Source organism: Amblyomma maculatum, chromosome 7, assembly GCF_055883805.1.
Source record: "Amblyomma maculatum isolate TAMU_Amacu chromosome 7, ASM5588380v1, whole genome shotgun sequence".
Lineage (NCBI taxonomy): Eukaryota > Metazoa > Arthropoda > Arachnida > Ixodida > Ixodidae > Amblyomma > Amblyomma maculatum.
In genome coordinates, this window is record NC_139350.1 from 124,154,926 (window position 1) to 124,170,827 (window position 15,902).

Genomic DNA, 15,902 nt, shown 5'->3' on the forward strand with positions numbered 1-15,902 from the left:
TTCACCGTGTAATCACCATTTTTTTTGTATTTTAACTGTCTGCTTACCACACGTTTCCACGTCGTTCAATTTGAACTGTGGCGCAAAGATACAACCCAGCTGGCCTTTTTGGAAAAGCAGCACCATTCAGTACGCTGTAAAATGTTGTGTACTTGAGTTTCGATATCGAGTAACTGTCGGCCATTTGAGAGAGTATTTCCCAATCTGCACAAAGCGTTCGTCTCGCACTGATGCCGCTCAGCAATGACGCTGTTTTTGCGATTTGGCTGCACTGACACTCCAAGGTGCAAGCGATATGACGTGCATTTATTTTATTTTTAGCTCGGATAGAGCCGATTACCTCGCCTAGCCTGGACTACCGGCAGGTGCCCGTCTGTAAATTTATTTTGGTACGTTTTGCCTAAAAGATTCACTGCTTTCCTGTTCACTCTGAACGTAACGAGCTTGTTCCGGGCGATGCTGCGCCGCCTGTTGAGTAGCGGCCACAATTTTTAAAAAGACTACCCAGACTTGACCTTGGCAGATCCCTGAGTATCAGGAAGCTTGACGAGCTGAATGAGAGTAAGTGACTCTTTTCGCTGACAGAGAAGCTGCTCATGAAGTATTTTGAGACCTTGAATGTTCGTTTCTTTGCGGAGAATGTATATTCTAAATGTCTAATTCTCCGCGTTCCTCAGTGGATACAATTAACAATTTTATGAATCTCGGCGAAAGTCTCTAATTTAGCCAATCAAAAATTATTTTCCTGCAAAAGCAATATCCTTTGTGTTTTTTTCTTACATTGTTTTATAGAAGGTTGTATTATCTACCCTATGATGTCATGCAATAAACAATACGCTTTAAATTTAGGTATAGAAATATTTTACGCCCATTAGACCAAACTTGCCTGTTTTCTATCGATAACCAAAGATTAAGTCAAATCGTTGTGACCTGACAACCCTGTCGAGCAATCCGTATTTTCTCGACATAAAGCCACATCTACGAATGACTTTTTGCATGGCGAACAGCACGCGTAAGTCTATAACGCCAAGATTAAAGCGGTGAAAGGGAAATTGTGTGCGCCGAGCAGGGAGCTTGTTTATATTTTCTACATACATAACTGATGGGTGCTGAGGTGTATAGCATAAAGATTCGGCACAATGTAATGACATATATAAAGCTTTTAAGACAAGACAAAAAGGGCGTAAAAAAAAACGGGCCCGTCCGGGATTTGAACCCGGGACCTCTCGCACCCAAAGCGAGAATCATACCCCTAGACCAACGGGCCGGACGGTCGAGCTCGATTACTTTACTTCCTGTGGTCAGTGGTCAGTTCAATATTGAAAGCTAATTTGCATACGGACATTACAGAATACAAATAAGTGCGCGACTTTATTCACCAGTCCTCCGCGATTTGGCACTGTTATCCTCATTCCGGATTCAGTAGTCGTTAACGGAGAGGGAGCGGGATGCTTACATAGGGCAGGAGAGGCTTTTCTCGATTCTATCGAAACATCTATGTCCAAGGAAGCTGATCTCACGTGTCCGCCATACAAAAAAGAAAAAAGAAATTCTTTATAAGCGTTTTTTTTTTTTTTTTTTCGACGAAGCAGTTGCCTACTGGATTAAAAGTGTCATAATATCGAGTCTCCTGTTCGATACAATATTTCCATGCTACACGTGGGCGTGAGAGAATGTACACATATAATATTAATGCATCCTTTTGGCCCTTTTGTCATTAGCTGAGTGAGATAACAATAGCTTTTTAGGGGCATGCGAATATTGAAATTTTCGAACACGAGTTAAATATCGAAGCCCCGCTGGAGTGGTGCAGCGGCAAGACGCCCGACTACTGTGTACCCGGATTCGATCCCGACCTCGGCGGCTGCGTTTCGATGGAGGCGACACGAAGAGGCGTCCGTGTGCTGTGCGATGACAGCGCACGTCAACGATCCTCAGGTTGTCGAAATTACTTCGGAGACCTTCACTACGGCTCCTCTTTCTCTCTATCCACTTTCACTCCCACCTTCCTTCCTTCCCTTACGGTGCGGTTCAGGTGTCCACAGAAACAAGTGCGACATATACTGAGCCTTTTCCCTCCTGTGAACCAATTATTATTATTATCATTATTATTATTAAATATCGAATACCAGGTCAATGAAACAAAAAACAGAAAATTCAAAAAATAGTAAGCATTGCTTGTCTTGTTTATTTCAGAATTCACATGGTATTTAGACAGACAATTAGACTAAAGTTGCACAGAACTGTTTTCGCTAGTGAAAATTCCGGATAAATTTTATACGGGATTCCATATAACGCTTTTTGTACGGGAAATACATGCATGGAATCGGGCACAGCTGCCATATCATTGCTGAACACAGTAAACTAAGTTAATTCTGCAAACATATTTCAGCAAATGCTAACAAGCTCTCTCTCTCTCTTTTATTGTTACATTTCCAGTCGTAAATTATTCGCTTCGATTCGCTTAATATTCGCGTCGCTTTGAAACTATTTGAACAAAACTATTCGCTTCGTGTTAGCTACAAGCTGAAAATTCACTATTCGCACATGGCTATAGTATAACGGGTCTTGTACAGGAAGGACCTGCTTGAAATTGGGCGGAACTTTTAGGTCCCTGCAGGATACAGTAAACTCGATAATTCGGCCTTCAAATCACTGTAAACGACTCTTGAATCAGCCGAAAGTTGGAATTACCGAATAGGCCTGAAAAAGCTACCAAAACTATTTGCATCACCGTAATTATATCTGGTGAACACCAGGAACGATGATGTCTGGATATTAGGTGGAATCGAAGTGAAAGCGATTTTTTACTAATTTTATTTTCAGTTTCGTCAAGTACTTCACTTTGAGCACAATGCGGAAGGCCCTCTTCCCGAAAGCGAAAGTCCCTCTTACTTCTGCACAAAACGCCTCGATGAGTTTTGAGGATGCTTCACTTCACAGTCATCGCAGCAGAGCATTGTCATCAAGCGTGCTGTGGTTTGGTTTGGTTTTGGGGTTTAACTTCCCGAAGCGACTCACGCTATAAGAGACGCCACAGTGGAGGACGCCGGAAATTTTGACCACCTAACGTGCACTTTTCTTTAACGTGCACGTTCTTTAACGTGCACTAACATCGCAGAGCACATGGGCGTCTCGCTTTTCGCCTCCACCGAAAGCCGCCGCGGCCGGGATTCGACCCGCATCCTTGGCACAGTAGTCGAGCGCCCCAACCACTGCGCCACCCCGGTGGGGTTGAAGCGTGCTGTGCGATGAAACTACGGTGAATTGAAATTAAAGTTTCGGTCTATTCGCGTATTTTAAGAATATCCGAAAAAATTCCGAATACCATGCAGTTTTTAGAATACGAATGCTAATTTAAGAAACATTCGCAGAGGTTCTGCATAGGTAAACATGCTTTCAGCAAAAGGTTCACAGTATGGTTACGCTTGGTAGAACTTTTTCGTAGCCGATTTAACTGTCATCAGTACGACTCGGTAAGCGCAGCGCAATCCCCGCTGGCGTCCATGGCTGGCTCTGAGTCGAGGCGCGGTTGCCCCTCTTCCATCGCGCGATGGTGCAATGTGACGTCACGCATGTGATTAATCGCGTGCTCCACCCCCTTCCACTCTCTCAGTTTCAAGTTTGAAAGGAAAAGGGTTAAGGTCATGATCTTGTGGTGCGACCCCTAGGTGGGTCACAAAGTTACACTTCATGCGGTTGGATGTTTTGGGGAAAGGAAGGCACAGTATATTTATAGCCACACTTTGTCATGTGGCTCCTTGAAGGTCAATGGCGATCCCACGCTGACGTTGTGTGATGGTTTCTTGGAAAGGAGAGACACAGTATCTGTCACATTTTTCTATAGATGCATCTGAACCGCATAGCAACAGTCCCAGGCTGATATTGTTGTGTTGGATTATATCAAGGCACAGAATATGTAACATTTTCCTGTGGACACCTGAACCGCATAGCAACAGTTCTCTTGCTCCTTGAAGGTCAAATAAGGGTAAAATTAAAGCCCCGTGGGAGAACGGCTCTACTTAGCGTAGTGCTTTCGCATCAGAGCTAATATATTCTATTCGTATTCGAAATTGCCGGTTATTGCACACACCCCTATTGTTTTTGTTAACTTTATACTCATGAAGCTCACCGAAAATTAAACTAGAATTACAAAAAAAAAAAAAAAGCCTCCCCATTGATACCAGCTCACCTTTCAGAGGTAGAGCGGAAGTTCTACACTCCGGGCTGCAATAGCTGAGTTCGCCGAGTGTCGGCGATCGACCTTGAGCCCCGTACCTTGTCCTTCATTATGTCACCGAGTGGGGATAAAAACATTCCCAAGCGCAACTCCATAGTTCGCCGGGTGGCGGCGAATCACCTTCAAAGCATTCCAAGGATATAGACGTTTTGGTGTTGATTTAGCTGGTCCGCTGGTCATGCTCTCAAACTAAAATAAAACCGTAGGAGCGGAGCGGGTGCGAAACGGTCGGGCTCGAACCCGGGCACACTGGTTCGGTAGCCAATCAGTCCTTAAAAGAGCAAAAAATATTGCTGTACCAGGGGGAGCAAAAACTTTTTTTTTCAAGCTCCGTAGCAATACATTAGAAGTTAATACGTATTTAGAAATGAAGGGCTTTTTTTGTACCTTGGGGAAATCACTGTTTCATATGCCGCAAATCGGAAACTATCGAACACGTTTTCTTAGACTGTTGGGAAGCCTTTTTTTTTCTGGGACATTCTACAACGAACAATTAAAAAAGACCTACCCGTGGATGCATTCGGAATTTGATTTTTACCAATTGAAGATGATGATGGGAAACCGCTGGACATGATCATGTTTTTAGGCGTGCACAGCATCTAGCGATCCAAAATGGCTTTCAGCCATGCAGACGTTGATGCGAGGAAAATACGGCAGTATTTTCGCGAAGCCGTTGCGAGTGTTATTGAAGTTCTCAAGACACAAGACGAAGTGCCTGAGTGGCTTCCGAGAATGAAAGTGTTGCTGCAAATGACTGATTTGTAGTGGATCACGCAGTCCAAAATGCGTGGTTTTAACCCATGTTGTGTGTTTGTCACGTAATATTCTGTGTGTGTGTGTGTGTGTGTGTGTGTGTGTGTGTGTGTGTGTGTGTGTGTGTGTGTGTGTGTGTGTGTGTGTGTGTGTGTGTGTGTGTGTGTGTGTGTGTGTGTGTGTGTGTGTGTGTGTGTGTGTGTGTGTGTGTGTGTGTGTGTGTGTGTGTGTGTGTGTGTCTGGAGTAATGTTCTTTTGGCAATATATTTGGCAATAAAGAAAAAAAAGAGGTAACCACTGAGCCACAGCGACGAGTGCTTTTGCTCGTTATCTATAGTTTAAGTAAGGTTAAACATTCGCCGTTTTTTTTCGTGCCTTTTGTTATTGTTAAAAATGACGAAGGTAATGGCGCACACACGAATATTTACCTCTTTATTTTATTGGGGACAATATGCCTAACCTCTTGAATTGTGTTCGGCTGACAGTAATCCTAGAGAGTTTCGGAACAGGGGTGAATATCGCTGTGAGCATAGTTTTGCAACGTTTGGTTTATGGGTTTTAACGTTCCAAAGCGACTCAGGCTGGGGGGGCACCGTTGTAGAGGGTTCCAGAAATTTTGACTATGTGAGGTTTCTTAACGCGCAGTGACATCGCACAGCACACGGGTACTCTGCTTTTCGCCTCCGTAGAAAAGCGGCCATTGCGGCCGGGATTCGATCACGCATTCTTGGGCACAGCAGCAGTCGAGCGCCCTGACCCCTGCACCACCGTGGTGGTGAGCTTTGCGCTTAAAGAAATAGTTGCGCTAGAGCGCCTGCACATTACCCTGACGCCATTGGGTCTTAGGCTAGCGGCCGACCCTATAGCGCGGAACAGGTGATATTCAGCACATAAGATCATTCCTTGCCACCTTGCGGCCTGCGCTATACAGAAACCTTCGAAACAGGGTCGCCGCAGTTATGCGCGATATGTATCTGTTACTAGTGCTTTATGAAACGGCATCTCCGATTGCGACTCGTCCTAAAGCCGCCACGTGGAGGTAAAATAACGAAAACGGGAAAGCTGAGACTTCTGCTGTATTCCGTCTCGAGTATCGTCGCGCTGGAAACACCACACTGCGTCATTTCATCTTGAGCAGAGCGAAGACGCACCCCTACAGAGCGTTATGGATCAAAGACCTCAGGATTGAAAGAAAGCTGAGCGCGTGTATAGAAGATTTTCTTTTTATTTATGTGAACAATAATTGAGTTTTTGGTAACGCATAAAGGCTCCACCTACTCCTTTTCGCCAATATATATTAACCACCTGGTCTGACAATATACAGATCAACATAACATACACACTGTATAACACATACACAAGTTTGTTCGGAACGTTTCGCTCCGGACGACTTGTTTCCCGCTAAGCACAAACCTTCCTCGTGAACACACAATAAATGTCACATCATCTGGTTGCGGCCACGGCTCCATTTTCTAAGTACGCTTCCTTTGGAGCTATGCCCCCCTTGAGATTGTGGTATTATCAGCGGCTGTGTATCGGTTTATGGATGTTTGTCCTCAGCAACTTAGCTATACAGGATAGCGCTTCACTATATTACTATGTCTGTGAAAAGAGTAAAGTTGCAAGGGCACGTATCAGTTACATTTAAGTAAAATTATTTACACCCGTTGTCAAAAATTATGCAGTGCAGTGTCTCTTTCTGGACCTTCCTGTGAGTCAAGTAATGTATCGCCATGGTTTCCGATCTTTCAACTACGAGATGAATTCTGTTTCTCACGTCACCGAGACCCGAGGCTCTCAACCCAGCTCGAAGAGCTTTTGCACAAGACCTGTGCTACCATTGAGCATTTTGCCGGCGCCTGAAAGAGCGTCAAATCGAGCCTTTGCTTTCATGTGGGTGCCCTGCCGCGGTGGTGCAGTGGTTAAGTCGCCCAATTACTGTGCCGGAGTAGCCGTGCTCGATCCCGACCGCCAGTGGCTGCGTTTCGATGGAGGCGGAACGGAGAGACATCCGTGTGCCGTACGAGGTCAGCGCATATTAAAGATCCCCAGGTGGTCGAAATTACTCCGTACACCTCCACTATGGCTCCTCTTTCTCTATCTTCACTTTCCCTCCCACCTTCTTCCCTTTCCTTACAGCGCGGTTCAGATTTCCACAAAGCAAGTGTGAGAGATACTGCAGCCTTCCTTTCCTCTGAATCAATTATTATTATTATATTATTTCATGTGAGAGGGTGACATAAAAATAAGCCTGCCATGACATTTGAAATCATGTTACCCCTATGCCACGCAGGCACGTTCATACAGCTTAGTTAAAGTGGGGCTTTATATGTGGGCTGGTAGCCTACGCTATCGCGTCATACCTTTAAAGACAGAGCTTAGGTGTGAACCAAAATTTTGTAGCGAAAGGTACACTATACGCTACCCTTGAGCCTTTCACCGGTACCTGAGAGAGTGTCCCATTTCCTAGCAACCGGTTTCGCCGCTGTTGCAGAGAAACAATGGCACCAAGACGAAGACAAAGAAACCGCTGTTGATATCAACTTGGTAGTTGCCACTCTGGTGGAGACGAACGACAACAGCGAGTTGCTAGGAACGTTGGGACGTCCGTGTGCCCCGAGTTTGATGTAGAGACGATGTATACCACTGGAAGACTTCTACACCCGAATGAGAATGGTCAACGAGAGGCAAAGGGTGCTCATACGGGAAGTGAGTCACTAGGCGACGAACCGAGAGGCGAAGCCGTTACATATTTCGCGGTGGCTTAAAAAAAAAAAAAGTGTCAGTGCGCATGCGCCAAGACCGGTTTTCACCACAGGTTCGTTGCGTGTTCTGCGCTGCCTGCGTACGCTACAGAGGACAGGGAGGAGAGTAGTTGCCACAGAGTTAATACGACCAAGACACCATAGAGTTAATACAACTGAGCGGCATCCCAGCAGATGCGCGCACCGCCGCGGAGAGCTAAGGAGTGGAGCAGGAAAGCGTCTGCCGGCATCGCATGCTCCCGGCATAGAAGGGGATTCTGCCTTTAAAGCCGATGAACTTTGACGCGTTCAACGTAACGTTGGTTGTGTTCGATGCAGCGCTCGGTCGTCCGCAACCAAAGCTTTCGCTCCACATTCGGTTCAGCAGCGTTGGACCCATCTAATTTTTATTTTTGTTCTTGAAGCTTGCAAGTGTTTAAGAGAGAATTAAGTAGGCAGGGCTCGCATTAAAACCATTTCATGCGCGAACTGATGATGAGAAAGAAAAAAACGGCTGTGGCTTAGCCCCGCTGTGCCAAGAGTCGTTCTTCTCGCTCTTCGGGCATCTCTGCTGCCCGCTTTGCCTTTCCGGGTTCATTTTATCTCTGCTCCTGAGTTCTATCTCTGAAGAGTTAATTTTCTCACGTCTGTATTACCGTTGCGCAACAGCTTCGCTTCTCGGTTCGTCGTACGGTTAATCACTTCCCTTGCCTCTCGTTAACCCTTCACATTCGGATGTTAGAAGTCTTCCAGTGGTATGGCATCGTCTCTGCGTGGAGCTCGGGGGCACTTCATTTGACGCCACAAAGTTCGAACGAACCTTCTGTCCTAGCAACTCGCTGTTGTCGTTCGTCTCCACAAGGGTGGCAACTACAAAGTTGTTGCTATCACCAGCGGTTTCTTTGCCTCCTTCTTCTTCTTGTTGCCGTTGTTCTTCTGCAACAGCGGCGAAACCGGTTGTTAGGCAACGGGACGCTCTTTCAGCTATCGCCGAAATACTGAAGGGTAGCGTTGTGCACCTTTCGCGTCAAAATTATAGTTCACACCTAAGCTTCGTCTTTAAAGGTATGGCGCGATAGTGTAGGCTACCAGCCTACATATAAAGTTCCACTTTAACTGAGCCGTATAAACGTGCCTGCGTGGCATAAGGGTAACGTGAATTCAAACGTCGTGGTATATAGGCTGATTCTAAGTTCACACCACATGAAAGGAGAGGCCTGAGTTGGCACTCCTTCAGACACCGCCGAAATGTTCAAGGGTAGCGTATCTTTCGATGCAAAATCGCATGTATATCTGGATCAGAGGTGGTATATCTTTACATCTGTGCGGTTCTCCTCACGAGTGTGCGTCGGACAGGCGGTAGAGGGCAGAGTGGCATGGTCGGGCACTGAATGGTGGGCCTGCGGCGGCGGCGTCCATGGTGGGAAATTCGGCGGCGGGCATGGCTTGAAATTCGAATGGCACGACATTCCGACGATGTCACCACGCCGGTGTACGGTGCAACAACATATATGTGAGAGGATATGTATACTCGGGAATAATGAAACGTATACGCGTAGCGTTCTACAGGTATATCTCACGCATTGTGCGACGTAACATTGCTGAACGCTTTAGTAGAAATTGCAGAAAAGAGGTACATATAGTCAAAGTCATTATTAGGTTTGGCGTCCAGGGTATAACGTCGCAAAGCGACTCAGCCTATGAGAGACGCCATAGTCGAGGGCGCTGGAAATGTCGACCACCCGGGCTTTTTTAGAGTCCAGTGACATCGCACAGCAAACGGGCGTCCTCCTTTTCTCCTCCATCGAAAAGCGGTCGCCGCAGCCAGGATTCGATCCCGCATCCTTGCAAAGGCTAAAGCAGCCGCGCGACCACTGCCCCACCCCGCAGCTGGATAGTCATTATTAGGCTGTCGTATTCTCACACGCAAGCAGGGTTAGTATCTGCCTAATATTTAATTTACCACAAAACACGCAGCGCCTGCCTTTCCAACAGTCGAACGGATATATGTTCTTGTGTTATCGGTGACTTGTTTGACTCGCGACCAAAGGGTTGCCGTTTCGATTCCGATCGGGTGCCCAGATTTTCTTTTCAGGTCAAATAATGTTACAAGTCCTAATGACTTTTCAGTCACGTTGCAACCATATAATCACCATTTATCTGATGCTATGATGATTTGCTCACCGCTCACTTTCATATTCACTTTAATGTATGGCGCGAAATATCCCATTCTGAGAAATCCTTGCCATTTTTGAGAAAGTAAACCATTCAATACGTTGTAAAGTTAGTGTGCTTGAGCCTCCGGATGGGTTTTTCGCCAGTCATTACAGACAGTATTCACCATTCTGCACAAATCAATCCAGAGCTACCAAGTTGTGACTTCGTCTCACAGTGATCCTGCTCGGCAACTACGGTATTATTGCGATCGATTTCACCGCACTACGACTTTACTTTGAAGGCGTAAACGACCGCTTTGTGCAAAACGATAACATGCATTCCTTTTATTTTAGTTCGAACAGCGCGGCATAACTCGGCCAGCATGGGCTGTTGATAAGTGCCCGCCTGTAACTGTCGTCTCGTTCATTGCCCCAAAAATGTATTACTGCTTTCGTGCTCTCTGAAGCAGCGGGCTTGTTGTGTGCGATTCCGTGCCGCCAGTGGAGCAGCGGCCGCAGTTTTTCGCAAGACTACTAGAAGCTGACCTTTCCATACTGAGTATATCAGCCAAGAAGACCGAAAGCGAGCAAGTGGTTTTTTTCTTCTTCTTTTGCTGACCGAAAAATTCCGCATGAGGTGTTCCATAACTCGTTTCTGACATAGTCGCGCAGAAATATATTTAGATTATTAATTTCCGATTTTCCTAACTGGGATAACTGACAAATTTGTCGATCTTGGCGTGGGTCACTAATTTTGCCGATCAAATAATTTTTACTTCAAAATCAATGCCTATTGCGGTTTCTTCTATACGTCTTAAATAGAAAAATTCTTTTACTTACACTTTCATGCCCTGGAATAAAGAGAACGATTAAAAATTAGGGGTAAAAGTGTTTTACGCTCACCGAACGAAACTTGCCTGTTTTGCCGCGGTAATCAAATAATAAATCAATTTCAATTCTTGAGGACCTCACAACGCTGGTGACCAATCCGTATTTTAAGGTCACAAACCCACAATAACTACGCCTGGTTTCCTTCTGAACGGCTCCCTTCATTCTTGGCGCTAAATATGCAGTGATCGAGGTGAACATCGTGCGCCGAGAAATGTTCAGGGCTCTGCGTTTATCTTGCATACATAAATCATAAATGTAGAGGTACCGTTGGGCATGTGTAAATGAATATATAAGCCTGTTCAGGGAATAAAAAAAAAATCTACATAAACAGGGCCCGTCCGTGATTTGAACCCGGGACCTCTCGCAACCAAAGCGAGGATCATACCCCTAGACCAACGAGCTTTTTTTTTTTTCTTTATTGCCGACTTAGACATTCAAAACAAGACGATGAACAATAAAACGTGCCAGCCGCTTTCGCGTGACACGGCGGGTTAAAACTTTTTCAGTTTTACCAAACTGTCAAGCACATGAATCCATTGTGGCTGCTCGGGGAGTGTCATATGCACTTCCCTGAACCGCGCAACACTGTGTATGAAATGTTCTCGTACAGGATTGACTTGTATATCTGCATTGCTAAACTGCATTCTGGTTTTCCACAAGCTGTGGAGGCCCAGGAGCATTATTGTGTCAAAGGGAAACTCCTCTGAATTAGGAAAAGGTAAAAATCGTATGCCACATGCATCTAGAGGTAGCTCTTTTTTTAAAGTTCTCTGAAGCACATCCCAGACCAACGAGCCAGTTGGTTCGCAACAAATAAATGTTTTAAACCAACGAAATGCGGCAAGGGAATTCTTACTTTCAGTATTTCATCGTCAATGGGACGAACACAGCAATACAAGGGCCAGTCACGACCTGCGCGGGGAGTTAAATATTCAAAGCGAAATAAATGCAGACGTAACAGGATGGAAATGAGTGCGCGACGTTGTTCACCGGCCCGTATTGATTTGGCACTGTTGTCAGCATTATAGATTCAGCGAGTAACAGAGCGGGATTGTTAGGGAACAACCGGCTTCTCTGGTATCCTATCGGAACTTCTAAGCGCAGGGAAGATGACCACACGCATATAAAACAATCTTACACTGCTGTTTTTTCCTTCTCTGAGGATGACAAGGTTGTCGACTGGATTAAAAGTGTCTTAATGGCGTGTCTCCGGTAGAACACCTCCATACTAAAGGTGGATTGCAGAAAAGCCATACTGCAGACCAGCGTCCTTTCGGCGCTTGTGTCATTAGTTTGGAACAAAAAAAGAATGAACATTTTTTAGCGTTATTCTCATGACGCTCATATCGCGGGAAAGGTGGCCTCCTTATTGGTGCCAACTCGCGTTTCGGAGTTTGGTGTCTAGTTGTTGTTAACGCGGTCATCCAATGTCCTCGAAAGAAACCGCACTAAAAAGCAATGGCTAGATGAAAGCCCTCTTCTACGCGTGTTCTTGTTTTCTCACGACATCCTTGCTTTTTGCTTTGCAGTAAAGTGTTCCTAAACGACCACACACCGCGAATGTGTAAAGGATGAACGAAAGAAGTGACGTGTCACTGTGCTGTTTAACTAATTCCAGCCACGCACAACTGACCGCGACGGCGAGCCTAGATTCAGCCGATGTGCCAACATGGTGGCGCTGCCCGGCGTGTCACTAGACTGTGTTTGTATACTACAGTGTCACCACCAGAACGGAGAAACTCGGTACTCTCGAGGCCCCTTGCGAATTCAGATAATTCCTCGCCACCTAGCGATCTCCGCTAGAAACGTCTGAAACAGGGTCGCCGCAGTGGTGCGCGACAGCTGTCTGTTACTATTGCTTGTGAAACGGCATCTGAGATTTTGACTCGTCGTAATGCTGCCAAGCGTAGGTATGGCAACGAAAAAGAGAAAGTCGGAAAAGTTATTACGGCTTTGTTCCGTTTCGTGTGCCGTCTTGCTGGAAACCCCACCCCTAGTGAAAAAAGCCATATGAGTCACAATAACCTCATACAAAGTTCTCAAACTAAACTCATACAAATGTCATACAATCTCATATATTTCTCATATGTTGAATGAGATTTGTTTGATATGATATGAGATTTGTACGAGTTTAGTATGAGTTTAGTATGAAAATTTGTATAAGGTTATTGTGACTCATAAAAATTTTCACTAGGGACACGGCATCATTTCATCCTTAGCCAAGAAAACCTGACGACGCGTCTCCCAGAGCGTTATGGACCAAAAGACTCAGGACGGGAAAAAAGGTGGGCGCAATCCTATACGATTTTCTTCGAAGTGTTTCGCTCCGTACTACTTCTTTCCTGGTAAGTACTAACTTTTCTCTTGAACATTGATTTAATATCACATAAAAGCGTTGTGGGCTTGGTCCCGTTCTCTGAGTACACTTTCTTTGAAAGGTGAGCTTGCCGTCGAGCTTAGGGCATTCTCCACGAAGGCATTTCAGTTTATTCGGGTTTGCCTTCGACAAATTAGCAAATGACATAACGTCTCAGTGTGTTACTACGTCTGCGACAGGAAAGGTAAAGTTGAAAATATTCGTGTGCTTCGGGCGTATCAGTCATGTTAGAGAGATATAGCTTGCCGGACACGTAATATAGTGTTGACCTATACCGCGGTTTGCCGGAACCCTTTTAAGCACGCGTATTGACAGGTGTGGGTGCAATCGCGGCCACTGCGCCTGTGTTGGAGAGGTCCGGTAAAGCGGTATACGTCTACAAAAGTGCGTCTCCGGCAAGCTAAACCTCTCTATTTAGGCACAAATACATACACCTGTTAAAAACGTTTGACCCAGAGTGCTTTTTGTTTCTTTTGGACCTTGCTGTACATGGGGCGCGCAATGCATGGCCAGAATTCGCATTTCTTTCAACGGTGAGATCAACCCTCGTCCTCACCCCTCCGAGACCTGGCACTTCCATGGATATTGCAAAACAGCTTCTACCTTGGTTAGGAGCAAACGACCTTGGATTGTATATTTTTGACCAAGACTATACCCATACATTCAATGTTTCCATTGGAGAATTTGGTTCTTAGCGAATTTCCTTACACTATAGCAATGATATTTATCATGCTTGTATTTTTGCTACAAGGAAATTTTGCAGATGGAAACATTCTTCGCACCATCTTAGCGAATGCTGAAATCTTCCAGCGATGGGAGAAGGGTTTTTAATGTCGGCATAAAAAACATTCTAAGCGCTTTACGTAGGGCCTTCTTTACCCAGTTCTCAGAGCACTGAAGTTCAGCGGACTGTGAAGTTACTAATACGTGCTAAACCTATAAAGTGCTTCCAGCAATTCTTGGAGCCCGTTATAGTCAAGTGACGTGGTAATAATAGTTTTCAAGAGGGCGAGGTTTCATAAGGTTAATGTTTAACATCTTATAAAGGAAGTGGTATTTTACACGGATAATGAAGTGCAGTTCTCACTCGATAGTTATAATGGCAAAGTCCTGCGTTTCTTCAGTGCCGTCAGATCATGTTCATTATATTTGCCGGGGAATGTTTTTTTTTTGTTTTTTTTTTTTCAGGAAATATTGGTCCATATGTATCGTACCAATACATACCTAAAAAAAATTATGATCTAAAATATTCAGAAAAAGCTAGGTAGCTTGGAATCTCTTGTTTCCTCTGTCATAGGTTAACTGATAGGCACGGCGGATCTGTAATCTTTATCTCTAACGCTATATCTTACAAACGCTGTCACGACATCATGTTTCATACAGAAAAGTGCGAATCAATCTGGCTCGAATTTGACAAATTCATTTTTGCTTCAAACAAAAACACATGGTAGCATCTATCACCCACCTTCCGCATCCTACGAGCCCTTTTGTCATGAACTAGAGGTAATCCTTCAAAATTTGAATGTTGAATACATGGACATGGTCATCTAAGGTGACATTAATATTTATATAGCTGACAATTCTGATAGCTCTTGTTCATTATACACAAACTGCTTGCTCGGCCACGGATTGCAGTCATTATTAGAGTCACCTACGCGCATTAATTACCAAGGCTCAAGCACTCACATTGATCATGTATTATCAAATGTTATTAAGCCTCAGATCGCAGGAGTTATCAACTTTGATATCACGAACCATTACTCTAATTTCCTGTTAATCGAATCCCTAATAAGTTGACCCTCAGAATACGCCATAAGCAATCATTTAATAAATGCCGGTTTGTTGAGATAGTATCTGAGGCTAACTGGGACAGCACACTACAAGAAACATGCACCACTAACGCGTTCAGTAAATGTTTCGTGAAGCTCAAAGAAATAATTAGCTCATGCACATCAATAATTGTCCCATCACTCATTGGTATTCAGTTCCGCGGAACCCATGGATCACCAACAACCTTCTAAACTGTATGAAGAAAAAAAATAACCTCCTCAAAAAGGTTAGGACACAGCCATTTAACTTTCACCTAAAACAGCGCTTTCAAAAATACTCCGATATTCTCTCCGCAGCACTTAAACGCTGTAAACAAAAATACTATCAAAATGAGATACTTAGAAATGGAAATGACACTTGGAAACAAAGAATTTTTGAACCTAGCTGACCATAAAATAAGCATAACAAAAGTTTCTGATGGCGACAGTACCTTAACTAATGAATCCGACATTGTCAATACATTTAATTCATTCTTCTCGCGCTGCGGTTCCTTGCCTCCAAGCAGCTTCTGTGGCCCTAGTTGATGCCGTCATCCTGTCTACTTACGTCCTACTTCACCAGACGAAGTCTTTCAGATAATTTCTAGCCTAAAAATGCTACTCCTGGAATCGATAGAACCGCCCAATAGAGAGAGATTAACGATCTGGAGTGAATTCTGTGCACCGCGCAGCGTGAAGTTCTACGCGTTTATATTTTAGGTAACTAATTGGTGAAATAATGCTGTTCACTAATGTGTAGGAGGAAAAAAAACGTTTTTTGAGACATATTATTAAACGTAGAAAATGTCCTAAGCCAGAGATACTGAGGCCATCTAGTGGGGCAGCTGGTTCGAGGGTAGCCGAACCCGCAACGTTAGGCATAGCGTATGGAAGATATAAACCTTTACGGAAAAAAGAAAGCGGCATAAAAGA

At 44.6% G+C, this 15,902-nt stretch overlaps 1 non-coding gene across 1 annotated transcript; it reads right to left on the reverse strand.

Moving 5' to 3' along the window:
* Nucleotides 1-1,195: 1,195 nt before the first annotated feature.
* On the reverse strand, nt 1,196-1,267 carry TRNAP-UGG (transfer RNA proline (anticodon UGG)). Its single transcript has one exon. It is a non-coding gene; the product is annotated as a tRNA-Pro (tRNA).
* Between the last annotated feature and the right edge of the window lie 14,635 nt (nt 1,268-15,902).